The sequence below is a fragment of the Enoplosus armatus genome, chromosome 3, assembly GCF_043641665.1.
Source record: "Enoplosus armatus isolate fEnoArm2 chromosome 3, fEnoArm2.hap1, whole genome shotgun sequence".
NCBI classification, from domain to species: Eukaryota; Metazoa; Chordata; class Actinopteri; order Centrarchiformes; family Enoplosidae; genus Enoplosus; species Enoplosus armatus.
In genome coordinates, this window is record NC_092182.1 from 13,970,740 (window position 1) to 13,988,862 (window position 18,123).

The following is an 18,123-nucleotide window of genomic DNA, read 5'->3' on the forward strand; positions in this document are numbered from 1 at the left end:
CACCACTGTGCCTAAGCCTCACAGAGCCGCTAGCATGGCTGTAGAGTTTTATGGCATCGCTATGCACCAACTGAAACCCTCTCCACCCACATCTTTCCAATGTTGGAATTGGGGAAACTGCATACGACAATTCAGTAACTCACGCCCACGTCACGCAGCGATTGGCCAGCTGAATGGAGGTAACAAAGTAAGCAGGGTTTGAACTTCTCTCTCAAGCTCTTTCTTTTTTCGTTCTCTACACAACAACTTCTGTCTCGACGAATGCCTCCCAGGAGAGACTATCTGAAAATGTGCGCCACTATCCATATATTTAAATGATCGCTTCTCGCTGCCTCCACGAGTGTGGCCTTTCAGAACAGCTATAAACAGTTTTGCCTTCTGACGTGGTCAGACAACACATTATACAAACTAGTTGTTTTTGAGCATACACTGACCTTAAGTCTTGTTTGCATGTTAATAGTTTGCTAACTTTATCATTGTCCTTGATTTTTTAATGCTCCACTCATAGCTACTGTACTGCGCTCAGATTTTTTCCCCCACATTAACCCGTGAACACAATAATCTCTGCCCTCTTGTCAGCCACGCTCCGTCCCTCATTACCCCCCACCTGGGAGAAGAAGAGAGCTCCAACTGTCACACATTACCTTTCCCCTCTCCTCCAGCTTTTCTCTCATTGCCTCTAATCTCCTTTCAGTCTACGGCTTAATACTTTGGGTCTGTCCTCCCTCGTCCTTTTCCTATTTTCAGAAAATTAAAATCCATTTTCCATCGTTCCACTCTTGTCTCATTACAGCTTATTCCCCATCTCCTGTGGCTGCAGGGTGAAAAGAGGAATCAACGCAGGCTTTTCATGTATACTAATTCCATCCTCTGCATGAGACCTGCAGCAGTCAGGAGGGGGTTTCGCTGCACATCATGGGGTCACTCAGGCCATAAGACACATGTCACAGAGGTGAGAAATTATCTCTGTGCGATCAGTATGATAAAAATGGACAGATAAATGGATTTTCACTGAATGTCAGCATTGTAGCTGCTGTGGATAATCCTCTCCTTTGAAATAATCAAATAGTGGTTTGTGATGATTAATTAGTCTAATTCCTCTTACCAATGAGCCGTCAGTATTCTGTTCATTTGATTCATGAAGCAATTTTGAATAAGTTCAAGCACATGATATAAACCAAGGTCAAATGAATAAAAGCTTACACTGTTTTAATTAAGCTTTTGTTCTGGTGTGTGTGTTTGTGGAAAGAGAGAAGTGAAGAGAAGTGAAAAGCAGGTTGTGCTTTCCTGGGTTTTCCTCTCTCATGACGTTGATTTAGATAACTGATCTAGTTAGACCTACCTAATGAATCTTAATATTGATGACTGCAGTGAGGAGGAGATACTGTGTTATTGGTGTGATCAGATAAGTGCAATAATATCGCACAACCCAAGTATTGCTATGTATCAGTTTGCCACAGAAGATTAGATTAATGTTAATTTAACGATTACTTCATCTAAATAAGACAAAAACCTTCAAATTATACATGAAGGAGCCGATGGAGACACTGGTCATTGTGTCTGAAATCACTACTATATAACCCACTATATACAGTAGTGTGTTTACCACTTTGTTGTGTTGTGTTGGGAATGATTATACCCTATGTAGCCTACTGAAATTATCCCACAATGCAACATAAAAAGTAGTGTATAACTGAGGGTCACAAATCAAGGCTGACCTGCCATCACTGCAGCTGGCGTTTATTTTAATGTTTCATTGATTTATTCAGACCATTTTTCATTTTATTCAAAGATGAGAGAGATATGCTGGTGCAGCAGCATCAGTGTTTCATCACTGGTTCTTGTCGGGTAAGTGAGGTGTTTCCATTCAGATTTTGTGCTGTGATTGACAGCGGATGATAATAATCTTGAGGCTCAGAGGTCCCCGGTGTCTTTGTGTAGTTTCACATCAAGACATGCCTGCACATTCCTGCACTGATAGAGGAACAGAGCTGCTGCTGTGAGATTAGGTACCTCTGGGATCATTTTCCTCTCTGTTTCGTGGTCAGAGCCTCTGAAGCCGCCGCAGACGAAGGCTGATAAGGGATAATGGATTACAGTAACAGGAATGTACTTCACTGATGACAAGTAATAGAACATGTTGATTTTCACTCATGTAGAAATGGTAAATTAATGAAAAAAGAGACATTATAGACATTTAAAAGTTAATTACTTGTTACTTGTTATTATTAGAAATTGATTATTAAAGTAAATTATAGAGTAATCAAGATCATCAGCTCAAAGGTATTTTGATTTACACACTTTACAAATCCTACAATGGTGGTTTAATTGGACTTAAATTACACGATTGCACACTGTTTTGAAAGAGTTTCATCTCAACACTTTTGTTTTCCTAGAAGACAAAGAAAACTCTCCTCATCCAGTCAGCTGTTTACATCAGGAAGAGGGAAGTGGAGAACAACTTCAGATCGCTGGAGGTTGTGGATGAAACAATCTTTGGCTCGTGTTGTTGTGTGGTCAGCTGTTATCTGAGGTCTGAGATAAACACATCAAAGTGTTTACCGTCCCTCAGGATGATAAAACCACACCGCACACGGCTGTTTGAATGTTAATATTGTAGCTAGCAGCTACGCTACACAAGCCAGTGAAGCACCGGAACCATGAATGAGGTCAAGACTTCTTCAACCAAAAACAAACAAACAAAAGTTATGTGAATATATTTCCTGTGTTTATATACATGTGTTACAACCTAGCAAATGACACATATAATGGTGAAACTGCTTTCCATAATAATTGAAGTCTAACAAGTGACAACAAAAAAGAATTTTAATGCACTAATTAAAATCACATTTGCTTTCATTGACAGAAAAACACTTTATGACAGTTAATGTTATATTTGCATATTTCATAACAAAGAGCACATTTGTCTTTTAATGGCTTATATCTGATGTTCAATTCTGGTGGCTTTTTAGGAAAGTATTATAATTACATCTTATTTTAATATATATATAGTGCACATGTGCCTGTTACAGTCGCTCCCGATTGTTTTCTTATTTTTCTTACTTTCTGCTTTATTTTTATCATAACTCTGTATTTTCTTTTTAACTATCGACTTTTTGTGTAATTTCCCCCCGGGGATCAATAAAGTATTTCTGACTCTGATTCTGATTCTGATACTATATTGAATATTTAGCCACACTAGCGATGTTGTTCTAGAGATGTTAAGGTCTCTCAGTTGGTCCACCACTTTGGTCCAGACTCAAATATCTCAATAAATATTGGAGGAATTAAGATGTTTTGTTTACACACATTCATGATCTCTAGAGGATGAATCCTACTGACTTTTGGTGATCACCTGACTTTTCAGTTATTGCCACCATGATTAAAATGTTACTACTGGATGGATTACAATGAAAGCCCCCCCCCCCAGGATGAATTGTAATAACTTTGGTGATCACTTAACTTTTAATCTAGAGCCAGCATTAAAAATGTAATCTATCCAATCATTTGGTTTATGAACTCAAGACTGCACTGACTGTCACTATGAACCTCTTTCCTGACATTTTCCTGATCACTCCGACACCATCACACAGCATGAGGGGGCACTGCACCTGCAGTCAAACTAATAATTCAGTTTAAAGGTTTCTTGCTGTGAACATGTGGTAACAACTTCTCTCATCTTTAGTATTACAGCTGGATGGTAAAAGATCACTATTTGGTGAGATATGGTAATTAAATCAAACTGAAACCTTTCATAACATTTTTGAAAGTCATGAGGTGATTATGCCTTTGTTGGGACTCATGATTGACTACAAGTGATTAGGTCACTGACTGTGCGCGATCCATTTAAAACCAGAAGCAAATTAACGTGCAGAAACATGTCCTGATACCAAAAACATGTTTGACGTTAACTCTCAAGGGCACACGCACACAGAAAAAAACTGTTAAAACCAAAACATAAGAAGCCATCTTCACTCTCTTCAGGTTATCGTCACCCCTCGGGACGATATTTCAGGAGTCCCAGTGACTGAACATCTTTTATGGTCCTCGTCAGTCTACCTGCCTCTGCAGTGCCTCTGTCAGCAGTCCATGTGGACTCTGTATATATATGCGTGTGTGTGTGTGTGTGTGTGTCCATAAAGGGATGAGCTTGGGAAATATGGCCCTGACACACACATCTTAAATCAACATAAAAAACACACATAAACAATGAGAGATAAAACAGATGAGAAGATACGAGGAAAGTAAACAGTTTACTGCAGAAATAATACGGGTCTGCAACTAAAGATAAGACTAAAGCAAATTTCACAGTTTAGATTTTTGACTTCTTAAGTAATACCACTTTCCATTAAGGCACTATTCATGAAGGGGTTTTGAAGTTGTTGTAAGCTGTAATTAATGGCTATATTATTGTTGATAAGTCTTTAACTGCTGCAGTTATAGATTAAAGATAAACCAAGCTGCTACAGCTACTGAGCTCACATGTCAGAGGATAGTCTCCATACATAAACCAACAGCCTAAGATGACAATGACTGATTGTGTACAACAGTGGATTTTTGGAGCTTTATTTGCTGAAAATAGCTTCCTGCTGCAGATGAACACTATGAGACACACAATGAGAGCGGCAAGAGTGAACAGTAAAGTTTGGGTCATAAAACCAAAAACAATGAGCTGAAACGCTCTACAGAACCGAGAGGAATTCTCTATTGATTTGTCACTATAAATGACATCTTGCACATTACACACAGTCATACAAATACAACCACACTAAAATCAAATAAAACCTCTCTTCACATGAGTTTATTTGTTGTTGTTAACTTGCAGCCAAAAACAATCAGAACAAAAAGAAAACAAAGAAAGAAACTCAGATTTCTTTGAGATTTTGAGATGATTTCATGGGCCAGAAAAAGTAGAGAAATCCTGCTGGAGAAGAGAGAAAGACACGATCAAACCTGTAAATAAGGATTGTGAAGTATATATAATTATAAATTCCATAATAATAATAATCCCAGTGTGAGATAAATGTAATTACCGGGACAAAGCTCATTGATCAACAGAAACAAAAGAACTGTAAATGAAACAGACAGGTAGTCTTTTTGTCCCTGTCCCTACTTATGAATATATATGATATACAGTATATATTATAATATATATGAAACATAATGAATAGATAAGACAGTGACCATTCAGCAATGAATTAGGCCACAGTATAAAGTTTATTAAGTAAACTGTAGATTGTAAATAAACTGCAGTATATGAACTCTGACTGTGTAATAATATTTGAAGCTGTTCCAGATTTTGTGTTTACACGCTAAGAGGAAAAGTCTAACACTGTTTTTTAACCCTTCTGAGGATAAATCTTCCAACCTGTTTGATGCCAAACCTGCAAAAACTGTCAACTTTTCAAACTCGAGACACACTCTAAGTCTGCTCTTGTGCGCCTCGTCTCACTTGAGTTTTCCCTCGACTCGAATGCAGAGGGTCCTTCTACAGCTGTGCATTCATTCTCAGCAGAAATGGTGTTTTGACATATTTCCTTCTAGCAGCGTACCTGCCATCCTCGCCACACACACACACACACACACAGATATATATGAGCCATGGAGAAATCTCCTGTGATGGGCGACAGCACCCATAAATAAATCTGCTCCCTCTCTGCCGTTTCCCTCTCAACAAGCTGCACTGAGAGCAGAGCGAGACCCTTCAGTTTGCCCCCAGAGGCAGATGAAAGAGAAACACTGATGAAGAGGACGCCAGAGACAGAGAGGTGAAGCTGGAAATTAGGAACGAAGTTGAGAGGAGTGAAAGGTTAGGCGAGAGGGAAGAAGTGTACAGTATTAATCAAATGCAGCAGGAGGCTGTTATCACCCTGTAACACAGTCCTCTGAGTCTGGAAACATCTGGAGAAACATCATCAGCCTGAGCCACCTTATATTAAAGACACAAAAGTCTTCAGACTGAGATGAAAGGAAATGTCTCAAATAGCCAAATCCTGAAGCTGGCGAGTTTCAAATTCTTTTTGGTAGCATTTTGAGGCTCAACAGTCTTGAGAATCACTTCAGAAGGTTTCTGGAAGTCATTGTGGTGTACTGGCATTAAATATATAAAACGTGTATAACAACAATACAGGGGATTGTTGTGGTTTACTGTGAATAGACACAGCCCGGGCTTCCCACCGAAAATCAACACACAAGCTAATTTAAATTTGACCTTTTGAAGTTAGAAAACACCACAAAACACAGTATGCATGTTTATTATTATTGTGAGAAGACGTTTTTTATTGAATTTGTGCGTGCCTGGTCTCGTCTTGTTCACACTGTAGAAACACAAACCACTAAACCACTCAGGGTTGGGGTCCACTCAAGGTGCTAGCTACAACTAACTCATTGATTAATCGTTTGGTATCTAAAACATCAGAAAAAACCTTTGAAATGTCTTGTTTAGCATGACCAACAGTCCAAAACCCAAAGATGTAGAATAGATGCCGTTCCATTTTCGGTCAATTGACTAATTGATTAATTGACTAATCATTTCAGCTCTTCTTTCAACCGTATTCATTCGTCTTCATCACAGGTGGCGTTCACTCAGTTGTCATGGAGACTATCCTCTGACATGTGAGCTCAGTAGCAGCTTTTTGTCCGCATTGCTTTGAAAGATAGAAATGTATTCTTGACCTTGGAAACAGTTTGACAGAACAATACCAACTTGAGGTCCACTTATTTCTTTTCATTTATTGATTTATTTAACATTAATAAACATTTCATATAAGATTGAAGTTACAAAAGTTATTGAAATAATTTATAAGCAGAGCAATAATAAAAAGAAAATATGACAATTAAACTACATTGTTAGGTACTAATTAAAACATGCAGCACAAAAGTACTTACTTGTCTCACCTCCCTATTCAGATGTTAATTAGCACAACTGAAGATGTTTTACGATTAAATGTACTTGTAACACCGAAGCTACGTTATCTGCAAGTGTGTTGAGATCAGATCCAGTCTGATGTTTAGCAGCCATGTTTGGAAATGTGGTACTGCTCCTCCACTTCCACAAACTCAATGTAAACTGAGTTTTGGATGTAAACTGAAAGTGGCTATACTGCCGTTCAGACACAATCAGACAGTTACCATCAGTATATTTTATTATCCTTCAAACATCAGTGAAAATGACCTGTTAAGTGATACACAGTCCTTGAAAGGAAAGGTAACATATTTTAGGTCTGGAGGCAGAAATGATAACTTTTTCTAATCCTTTTAAAACAACAGCAGTGTTTCTGCTTCAGGCAGGAAGACGAGGCAGAGAGACTAGTGAGCACCTCTCATCCTCCCTCAGTCCTCCACCTGCCTCTTTATTGCTACAGTCAGCACCAGAGCGTCACCTTCATGTATGTGTGTGTGTGTGTGTGTGTGTGTGTATATATGAGGATAAGACAGGTAGATGTATGAGGATTGCTCTCATACTGCAGAACCAAGACAGACAGGGTTGGAACTAAAAGTGTGTGCACACATTCACACGAATAACACACACCTGCGTACACAAGCAAAGAAATAAGCTAGTAGTTATTTAAAGCACAGTGAATGTTTTAAAAAAGATTAATCAGATAAATACACAGTTTCAAACATTTCATTACAGTATTATGTTTTGCCAAAGAGGCAGTGAAATACATTGCAGATATTGTGTGTACTAGTATAACAGTAATGCGTCTGAAATTAGGTTTAATTAGTAATGTGTTTTGGATCATTTAGATTCTAGACGTATGGTAACTGTAGAAGGAGTCCACATGAGGTTAATGTTTTAGAGGACTATGTGTTTAAAACAACGCCTGCTTCAGGGCAGATACAATTAATTTATTGAAGAGGAACAGATGCTGAAATGCACAATAGTTCACTGTTCACTGATTAATAACCTATAAAGACAAGAGGAGGAAAAGCTGAGACATCTGCTTCTAACAATCAGCTGCTGACAATGCTCTCCTCACTTCCTTCCCACGTGGTTTCACACCACTTCACACCTTGATTCATGTGACTCTGAAGACTCTCGCATGACAACCACTCGCACGTGACTCTCATGACATCCTGGTCTCCGATCAATCCGCTGCTGATACCTTACGGATTAGTGGAGAAGCGTCTAGGAGACAGAAGCAGCCGATCCTGCCGTCACAGACTCTTGAAAAAGCTCTGATCTGGATGCCTGGGAGTCTTCAAGGTGTTAAAGAAAATGGGAAATATGCTTATTTGCTAACATGTCAAGAGCGGTGGAAAATGTGTCTAACAGCAGCTACAAAACCAATCACAGACGGAGAATACTCAGAGGAGGCTTTACCTACAGAGGAAAAGTTTGGTTTGAGTGACATCATCATATCGAGGATTAAAGACTCACTGGTGTTCAGTGTGACTGTGGGAGAAAGTTTGGACGTTAGAGGCGTCCCACATTGGCTGACAACAGACCAATCAGAGGCCTGCGTGCAGCTGAAAGTATCAACACAGACCAGCCTCGCAGCGTTAGCTTAATAATCAATGTACAGACACGAGAGTGGTATCGATTTTCTCATCTAGTTCTCGGCAAGAAGAAAATGTCAAACTACCCCTTCAATCAAAAACTGTGTAAAACTGTGAGTGCCGGACTTTGGTGGCACAGCAGACCTCTACATGTAATTGCAAACATTTTTGACTAATCTGTGTTATTCTGTTTGTTTGTGATTGCTGGTGAAGAACGAAGGCATTTCCTTTGTGTGGTTCCTTGAACAAAATAGAAGTCAATCAAAACAAACAGAAACACAAATCAATGTAATGACACCTGTGGAAGCATTTCAGTCCGTTCCATGTAAGTAATTTTCTTTTTCAGTTGTTAAGGTCATTACTGACATAAATACTGGGGAAAATACTGCTTTACAAGCACAAACATAAAATTAAACAAGCACTTCAGCAGAACCCCACCCCCCCACCCCCCAAACTACTGGAATAAGGACAGTAAAATAGAGGAATGCACTGGAAGGGCCCCGCGGGCTCACTATAAACTCTAAACTGAGCAGATGTTTGAGACTAAAACACAACACCGGGGCTTCAAATATGGATGAGCTGTGTGATACAGAAAGCCTGGATGAGAACTGAGAGAGAGACTGAATTCTGATGACCTTTATGACTCATCCACACTGACCTGCAGACATGAACACGAGCTGCTGTTAATACTGACAACAACCTGCCGCTGCTGCCGTTTCAAAACAACAAGACAATGTTGTGTTTGTGACCAAACGTAGACTCGTGACAGATAGCGTTGATAGCTAAAGGAAAGTACTGCAGGGTCAAATACCAACAGGGAATTTAAAAGTGAAGGTAACTTTTTGTGCTGATGCTGTGACACGGTATCCCCTGACTTCTCAGCCTTAGTAGTTAAAGGACTCATTCATTCAGTCATGTTTCTGACCACCGGAAGAAGTCCAATCTTCACTCTCTTTTAGCTCTGTTTTTGGTCTCCACCAACTCCTGAGGTGAATATCTGGCTCTTTTCACTAAAAAAGGTCGCCTGTTGCAGCTGGAAACAAGGTTGACGAGAACAGTGTGAGTGAAGCAAAACGGTTGTGGGCCGTACAACCAAAACAATGAGCTAAAAGACGCTAAAACACACTGTGAAGCTGAGCGGGAACTGCTATATTTGTGGGTTTGTCACCTCAAGCGACTGATTTGATCCATTGTTGATATAAAAGTATTGATTATGGCAACTTTAAATACAATTGGAAAGTAACTTTTAGATGGCCCACTTTCCACCAGGTCTTTCAGATTTTGTATTTTGCATATGGAAAATAAAAAGTTATATATGTATGAGAGGCTGTCGGTGTCATTTTTTATGACTAAACATAGCGGTAATTTCTTTTGGTCTTTTTCGGGTACTCAAGGTAAAATTGAAAATTAATGAAAAAATGCACTCATATTTTGATGACAAACGTGAGACGCCACAACACGCCTTGCAGTCTCTCGCCGTTTTGTCCACAACTTAACACTAAATATTGGGCCTGCTTCTTTAAAACTGTGTATACTGGTTGTAATTTTAGGTGTTCTGGAAAATCTATTCAACTTTGCTAAAAACCAAAGACATTTTGTTTATAAATCTCTTTTTCCGCTGACATATGAAAATCTATTTTTCTCAAAAGGGTTCAAACAAGATTTTTCTCAAGATGGCAACCTTTTATAACTTATTTTACCAACTTACAAACTCCACCTTTCTGTTAACTTGTACTTATTCCCCCCTAACCCCCACCTCCTTTTTTAAACTTTCTTATGGTTAGTTTTTGCTGTTGAGGCTAAATTGCACGTTTTATCTCTGTACTTTTTCTGTAGATTATTTGAGTACAGCCTGAGAAGTCATTGATGTTATCAGTCTTTTTTCCTTTCTCTTTTTTCATGTTTGTCGTATTTGTTGATGTTGAGATCTGGACAGGGATGTTTGCAGGTGAGGTGAGATAAAAAGAGTCAATTACTGTATATGTTTTGCCAGAAAATGTTCTAGGTGGAAAGGAGATAGCCTGAGAGAGAGAGAGAAGGGAATTTCTTTTCCTTGAATATGTATTCAACTCTCTTTCAACAAAAACATATTTCAAAAGAGTAAATAAAAGGAAACAGACTATGTTACAGGGATAGTTCAGGTTTCTTGACATGAGGCGATCCTGAGTATTTCACTAACATTGATGTGTAGTCACGAGCTCAGTTGATACGCTGGATGGACATTAACCATCAGCCTGCAGTTTCAGACAGAAACAAACAGCAGCAAATGAGGCTGTTAACAAAAGCATATTAAAATCAAATACACCACAACACTCACACTTTCAAACATGCACAGCAGATTACATCTGAAGTGTCTTTCTCATGCTGGAGTTTCCTCTCGGCGCGGCTTCAGTTTGTAAATTTGAACCAGTCTGAACGGCAGAGAGACAAATGGATTTCATCTAGTGACAAATCAAAAGATGCTTAATTGTTACCCCGACAGCAGCCTCTCAAAATGAAAAGTCAAAATGAAAAACGTCAACCTGATGGTGGTTATGGAAAAGTCAGAGGATCACCAAAGTCAGAAGACTTCATCCGCTGGGCATCATGAACGTTGAAATTTCAAAGTAATCCACCTATTAGATATTGAGATATTTCACAGAATAAGTAAAACATTTGACCTGCTGGTGGCGCTAGATGGAAAGTTAAGGGGTCACCAAAGTCATTAGGATTCATCCTCTTGGGACCACGAATGTTGGTATCCATCTAATAGTTGATGAGATATACTGACAGTAACCGACAGACCAACATTACCATCCCTAGAACCGTGCTGCTGACTGAAAATGTGCAAAAATATAGATATAATAATATACATATTGTGTATAATAATGTGTATGGGGTAAAAAATAATCACTTGTTGCATGACCAGTTGCCTACCTTTCTACCAAACATCACGGAAATCTGTGAGCAGGTTTTTAAGATATCGTGGTAAATAACACAATAAACAACAAACCAAATAAATGAACCTCCTGTGGAAAGATAAAACACACCTAGGACCTCAGAGCAGTGACCAGTCAGACCCCTGAGAGCGCCGCCAGCACTGAGCAGAGATTAGCACGTCCAATATACAGACTCTGAGGTCAGTTGATCCTTGATCGATTGGTCCCAGGCAACAGCAGGGCACACATGCTGCTGTAGTAATGTCGTATGTCTTTCCTGTCAATTCCTGCTCAACGCTGCAAACAAACGTGAATCAGTGCACGCGTCTGTGGCGCTTCAGCACAGATGGTGAAATATGGTGTGCAGCCATGAAATTGACCTTACTGCTGTTTTTATGATTGTATCAGAGTTATTCTCTGCAGTCCGCCAGAAATCGATGAGGAAATGTGTGTGTTGTATGTGTGCAAGGAACAAACATGGTTACCAGTGAACAGTTTGATATGAGCTGCTGTTTTTTACAATGTCTGCTGCGATGAAAATATCTGCGACACCTGCAGCTAGCTGATCATTTTCCCCTCCACGGTCAGTCTGCTGGATATTATAATGAAATAGCATCGATACTAAAATCCAGCAAAGAGCCAGTCCATCATTTAGAGCACTTTATGAAACTGAAGGCACATTAATCTCTCTCGTTTTTGAAGCCTCTGAGCTTCAATCAGCAGAACACCTGATGAGAAATTTAGGGTTTGAGCAGACTAAAAGCCTCATGAAGTGTTTTCACAACACCACAGTTTTTATGTGTCTTTAAACAAATGATCAATAGTGTTTTTCCAAGTTTTACCTAATTGCCAACCATATATAGTCAATATTACAGCTCACCATTTTCAAAATCAAGAAAAGTAGATCTTAATGAGTTTTTCTACCCTCCAGGAAGACATTACTTTACATTCATTTTGTCACTGAATCACTTTGCAAAGAAAACTTGATTTAGGGAATTCATCCATCACAGTGAATGTCGTCATTAACACTGTCTGAAAGTGCAGACAAGCAAAAATGTCACAACTGTTACCAAAAATAAAAGCCAGCATGATGCTCACTGTGATGGTTAACCATCTTATGAAGGTTTTCAGTCACTGTTCATATATTTTAATCCTGTACAGAAATCATTGGAGACCAGGGGCAGCCTGGAAGACAAGAACAATGCATTTAGTTATATAACAGTTGTTCCAAACCTTTTTAGCTTGTGACCTCTGGAAACATGCAATTTGTGACAAGTGGTAGACAAGTAGACATTGACTCATTATGCATTTTCTGCATTTTTTCATCAGCAGATGAATCGTGTGCAGCATGAAATCCGATTGCAGTTCCTCATGACATGATGGAAAAAGGCAGATTATTGACCAACTTCTTTATTAAAAGTGAGTTTGTTTGGTTGCTCTGTAAACAGATACACCAGGTTCTCTTCTGTTGTATTTCTGACAAAGCAGCTGCTCAACAAGTGTTAACTGTAGTATTAAACCACAATTGCTCGACCAGGCAGATGTGAACGACAATGGGCTCTTCCACACACAACTGTAAACATGGTTAAGCGAAAAAGGATGATGTCGGTGCTTCTTGGTGAACTGTGAAACAGAGGGAAGGTCATGGTTGTTTTTTCTGTTTTTAGGCTTTTCTTGAGACAGTCAGTATCAAAAACACCGTTTCAGATGTCGTTGTTTGTTTACATTGTTGTTCCCGGAGGTCGGTCCCTATCACTTCCTTCCTGAAGACGTCAGGCAGGTCGTGAAAGCCAGCAAACTAAGATTGGTCAGGAACCAAGTCCTGGTAAGAATTTATGACTCTATAATTTGCCTAATCTGACACAGTGAATATCTGAAGACAGTTTTAAGGGATTTCTTGAGAAATAGATTTGGGATCCATAAACTTGTGACTTCTCTTGTCCAGGCTTGAAGCGTAAAAATAACAACACAGCACACTTTGTCTTTATGAACTAGAATTTCACTGTTGGTATAAAAAACCCCACAACAACTGACATTTGGACATTTACTTTCACTGGGAACTGGGCTCATGTTGCTGCACTTGTCCCATTACTGAAGAATGTGTGTTTCAGTATTTCACAACAGCCGTTATGCGACTCCTCTGGATCCAAACCACAGTGCACACGTTCTGCAACTCCACAGCAAATGAAAAACAGTGCAGGTGACAAAAAGTCAATGTTCAATTAGTGCCATTGACTGTTTGCTAACATTGTCCCAAACATACTTTTAAATTTTATCCGAGCCTAAAGATTAAACCAGAAAATAAATGAATGACATTTAACACTACTGCATCACGGCCATATTCCCGCTGTGGCTTTCAACAAAGGTCATAGTAAAGGTCGAGTGGCATGCCAAGGTACAAACAACACTTTCCTGTGTTCAGATACATTTCTCTGTGCTGCTTTTTTTTCCAGGCTCGTTTTCCAGGTCTTACGTCAGAGGAGAGCTGCTTAGTGCTGGCCTCGCTACAGTTTTGACCTCTGTGTCTCTGTTTTCTCTCCCAGTTGACTCTGTTACAGTAAACCGTCTCACCCTCTCGGCCTCCATCACTCTATTTCCTGTATCCTCCCCCAAATGTCTGGCATTTCTCTTCATAATGACCATTGTAATACTTTCATCAGATTAGAAATGTGACTGGCAGACATTAAAGTTAATTACTCAACTTCAGCTGCTCCATTAGCCAAATGGTGTTGGAATCAGAAAACTGCCATCATCTGTTGAACTGGACCAAATCAGCCTCCAGGTGAATGGATGAATGAAATCCGAGTATGTTTCCAGAGTATACTGTATACTGGCCAATGCCTGCAGCCTTCGTGTGCAGCCAAAACTGCAGTCATGAAGTGCTTCTCCGTGTTTTATGAGGCAGCTGAAGGTTAGTGCTCTCTTGACTGACACTGGAGAGTTTTATTTATTCCAGCGGACTCATCTCCCGACAGAGCTCTGAAACTGGTGATTAGATTTTACTCTGTGTCAACTTTCTAACACACACGGAGAAAGTCGTGCACACACGCGTAGAGGAGTGAAGTCATTTCACATTTTGGACATTTAAATTGGAGATAAATTATGTTTTTGTTTGTGTGCTGTGGGGCTTTCTCTCTTTCCTCACAACAACACTTTATGTGTGCATCAGTCCTAATTTGATAAACACTATACATCAACTAAAGTGAGAAAAGTTTTATTTTTATTTTTATTTTCCTCCTCAGCTCCTCACCATCCGAGATCGATTCTTGTATTGTTACTTTTATGAGCAGCAGTTTGGTTGGGATGGAAATATCTCAACACCTATTTTAATGGATTGCTGTGACATTTGGTAGAAAACCTTCATGGTACCCAGAAGATGATTCCCAATGACTTTTCCTCTATCACCACCATGAGGTTAACATTTGTGATTTTTAGTGAAATATCTCAACAGGATTGCCATGAAATTTCGTACCGATATTCACGGTTCCTGTCAGGAAGAATTTTAATAACTTTCATCTAGCGTCTATTGATCGACAAGAACTTGAACCATGACCTCAACACATCTGCAATCTGCAGAGACTTCCTGGCAGACAGAATACTTTTAATGTGGATAAGACACAGATGGCTTTATTTTACAAATCCTTTATTGAGTCCATTTTAACCTTTTGTTTGATTTATTGGTATGGGAACCTCGCAGTGCAAAAATTGTTTGCAATGTACCAAGAAATGCAGCAATGTCAGTAAAAGCAGTGAAGAAGAAGTTACTATGTAGTACATACTGTAAAAAAAAATGTATGTTGCATGGATTTGGGACACAGGCTTGGTCTTCTTTCCTTTACAGGTTTGTTTTTATATTTTACCAAATTATGGCTCTGGAGAAAAAGGTGCATCTGACAACAAACAGCAATGCAATGAAAAATGGTTGTTTGTTTAACATTCTCATTTTGGAAAATCCTTAAATGTCTCACAGAAGTACAGGCATGTCCTGTATAGCATATATGTTGCACCCTTTGGCCCACAAACAAACTCACCTATACACATTCACACATGCCCAGACTCACAAACACACACGTTATGCTCATATACATGTTTGTCCATGCAAACATGAAGAGAAAGCTGCCTTTGCCAAACTCTTCTTCATGGGAAATTCCAGTTTTCCATCTTACAGGGAGGCCTGTGATGCCGCAGGCCTGGACACGCACCAGACAGCGGAGGAGACGGGAGGAAGGAAGGAAGGCTCCATCCTTATTAATCTGTCTTTGAGTCAATGCCTCTAATCAATACCTGTAAGTGCTCTGTATGTTGTGTTTTCCCTGCATTTACAAGGGAGACTTTTTGGTTCAAAGCCGTCCTTGAGGGCTTTCTCTGCCACCAACGCTCACGTAAAAAGCACAGAGGCAGCTCAAATGTTCACTCCGCTTTTTAAAGAGCAAATTCATAATGGAATCATTCAGTCTTAAAGGGAAATAGGTTACCACTTAATTCCTGCCCTGTGTAGTCAATATCATTGTATCACTGTGCTGTTGTGATAGCAAATCCTGTTAATTTGTGCAGCAAAAGCAGAGAGCTGACAGCACATTAATCTGGAAGTTAATCAGCAGGACTCCTCAGCAGAGGCGGAGCTCATCAACATGGTGTTAATAAAATGGCTTTTTAATAGCACATCTCCCTTCTTTGTGCACAACCAGGCCGTGATTTTTTTACACTGTGAAGAATAAAGGGCTGGTAGTTCCTTAATCATGTATATCTTCATGCTGCACGCACAGAAGGAATTTATGATTCACACAGTCTTTTCATAGATTAATTGTTAGGAGCATGAACACATGGAAACACACACACACACACATAAAGTGGGGTGCTACAGTGGGAGTTAATGTCTTACTTATTATACACATAACTATAAAAAAAAAACACAGTGGGAATCACATTAGCAAGCTGCTACTGATGGAGAAAGAGGACTCACACACTCACACTATAAATAATAAATAAATGAAAATGTAAAAACAAATGTGAAACAGAATGTGACTGAATCTGCTTTACCTGAAGTGTTTCTAATTGATCTGATCATAGAACAGGAAAAACTGTGAAGACTGTGTACCAAATAATACACACTGCATACAGTATGTACTACACACTAATCATCATAGTATACAATTTTAGCAGTTAGTATACTAAATATCAACATACTTTATCATTTTATACTAATAGGAAAGTATACAATATATGATGTCAGTCAAACTGTGACTCTGGAAAGCTACTGCCAGTTAAACTTAATAAATCGTCATTAAAAAAATGTTTTTCCAAAAACTTCTTTTTATTTTCTTTTGGGAGTTGTTTCATCACCACCCACACTTTCTTTCTTTCTTTCTTTCTTTTTCCAGCTGTGAGCAGCTTCACCATTTTCTTTGTGCATTGCATTATGAGAGAATAATGTCCATCAACAGCACACTCAAAAATTGACTGTATTTAGTTTGCACACTTTTTGGTTTGAGTGTACTTTATTTTGCCACCTTTCCAGTGTATCGAATCAGCGTGTGGCTACAGCCATAGTAACAGTTCTTTGAGTAAAATGCTAACGCCAGCATGCTAACACGCTCAGAATAATGCAGATTTTTAGCAGGTTTAATGTTTTCCATTTCCATTTTCCATTTTCCATCACCGTTTAGAGAGTTAGCATGCTAACATTTGCTAATTAGCAGTAAACAAAATACAGCTGAGACTGATAGTCATAACTTCTTCAGTACAAATTTAAATTTTGACCAGATGATGACGCTAGATAAAACATTATCACCAAAGTTATTTCAATTCATCTATGAATGTTTGTACCAAAATTAATCTAATAGTTGTTGAGACATTTTGAACCAAAAATGTCAACCTGCTGGCGGCGCTAGATGAAAAGTCAGGGGATCCCTGGAGTCAGCAGGATTCATCCTCTGGGAACCATGAATGTCTGCACAAAATTTCACAGATCGACTAACAAACCGACCAACATTGCTGTCCACAGCGCAATGGCTGAGTGGCTAAAACCTGAAAAATCATGTGAAGACTTATAATGAAAATCTGAAAAGGACCTGACATCAAGTCTGTTTATATTTGTGACTCACAGGATAAAGAACGTCAATATTCCACCTTAAGACAACCGTGTTCACTAAGTGAAAAGCTCAGGTTTAAATACAAATACCCATGACAATGCACTGAAAAATAAAGACTTTAAAATGAGGAACTGTTCGGGGATAACGAAATGCGACATTTGTGCCCAATGGCATATTAGATTCTATTGTTTCTCTCCTGTATGAGCGTGTGTGTGTTTGTACCTCATGTGTGAGTGTAATTCTTCAGTTTAATTATGTGTCTGGTGAGTTCAAGAGTATTGAGACATGATGGATTTACAGATTCATACACTCTTACACTCATACACTTGTAGATTAACTATCTGAGGAGGAAAGCCAGAGGTATTTTATTACAGTCACATATTGCAAAGTTACACCATAAGTGGTAATGTGGGATGGGAACCTCCAAACGTCAGACATAAATGTGTGACGATCTGATTTTTAGAACAGACATGAATATGCCTGAACAGCTGCTCACTAGAAAGATTTTTTTTCCCATTTTCAATGGACATCCTTGGATTAGTAAGGTTAGTCTTTATTTCTCAGCCTTCCTAATGTGTGAAGAAAGCCATGCTAGCTAAAAAACAATATGA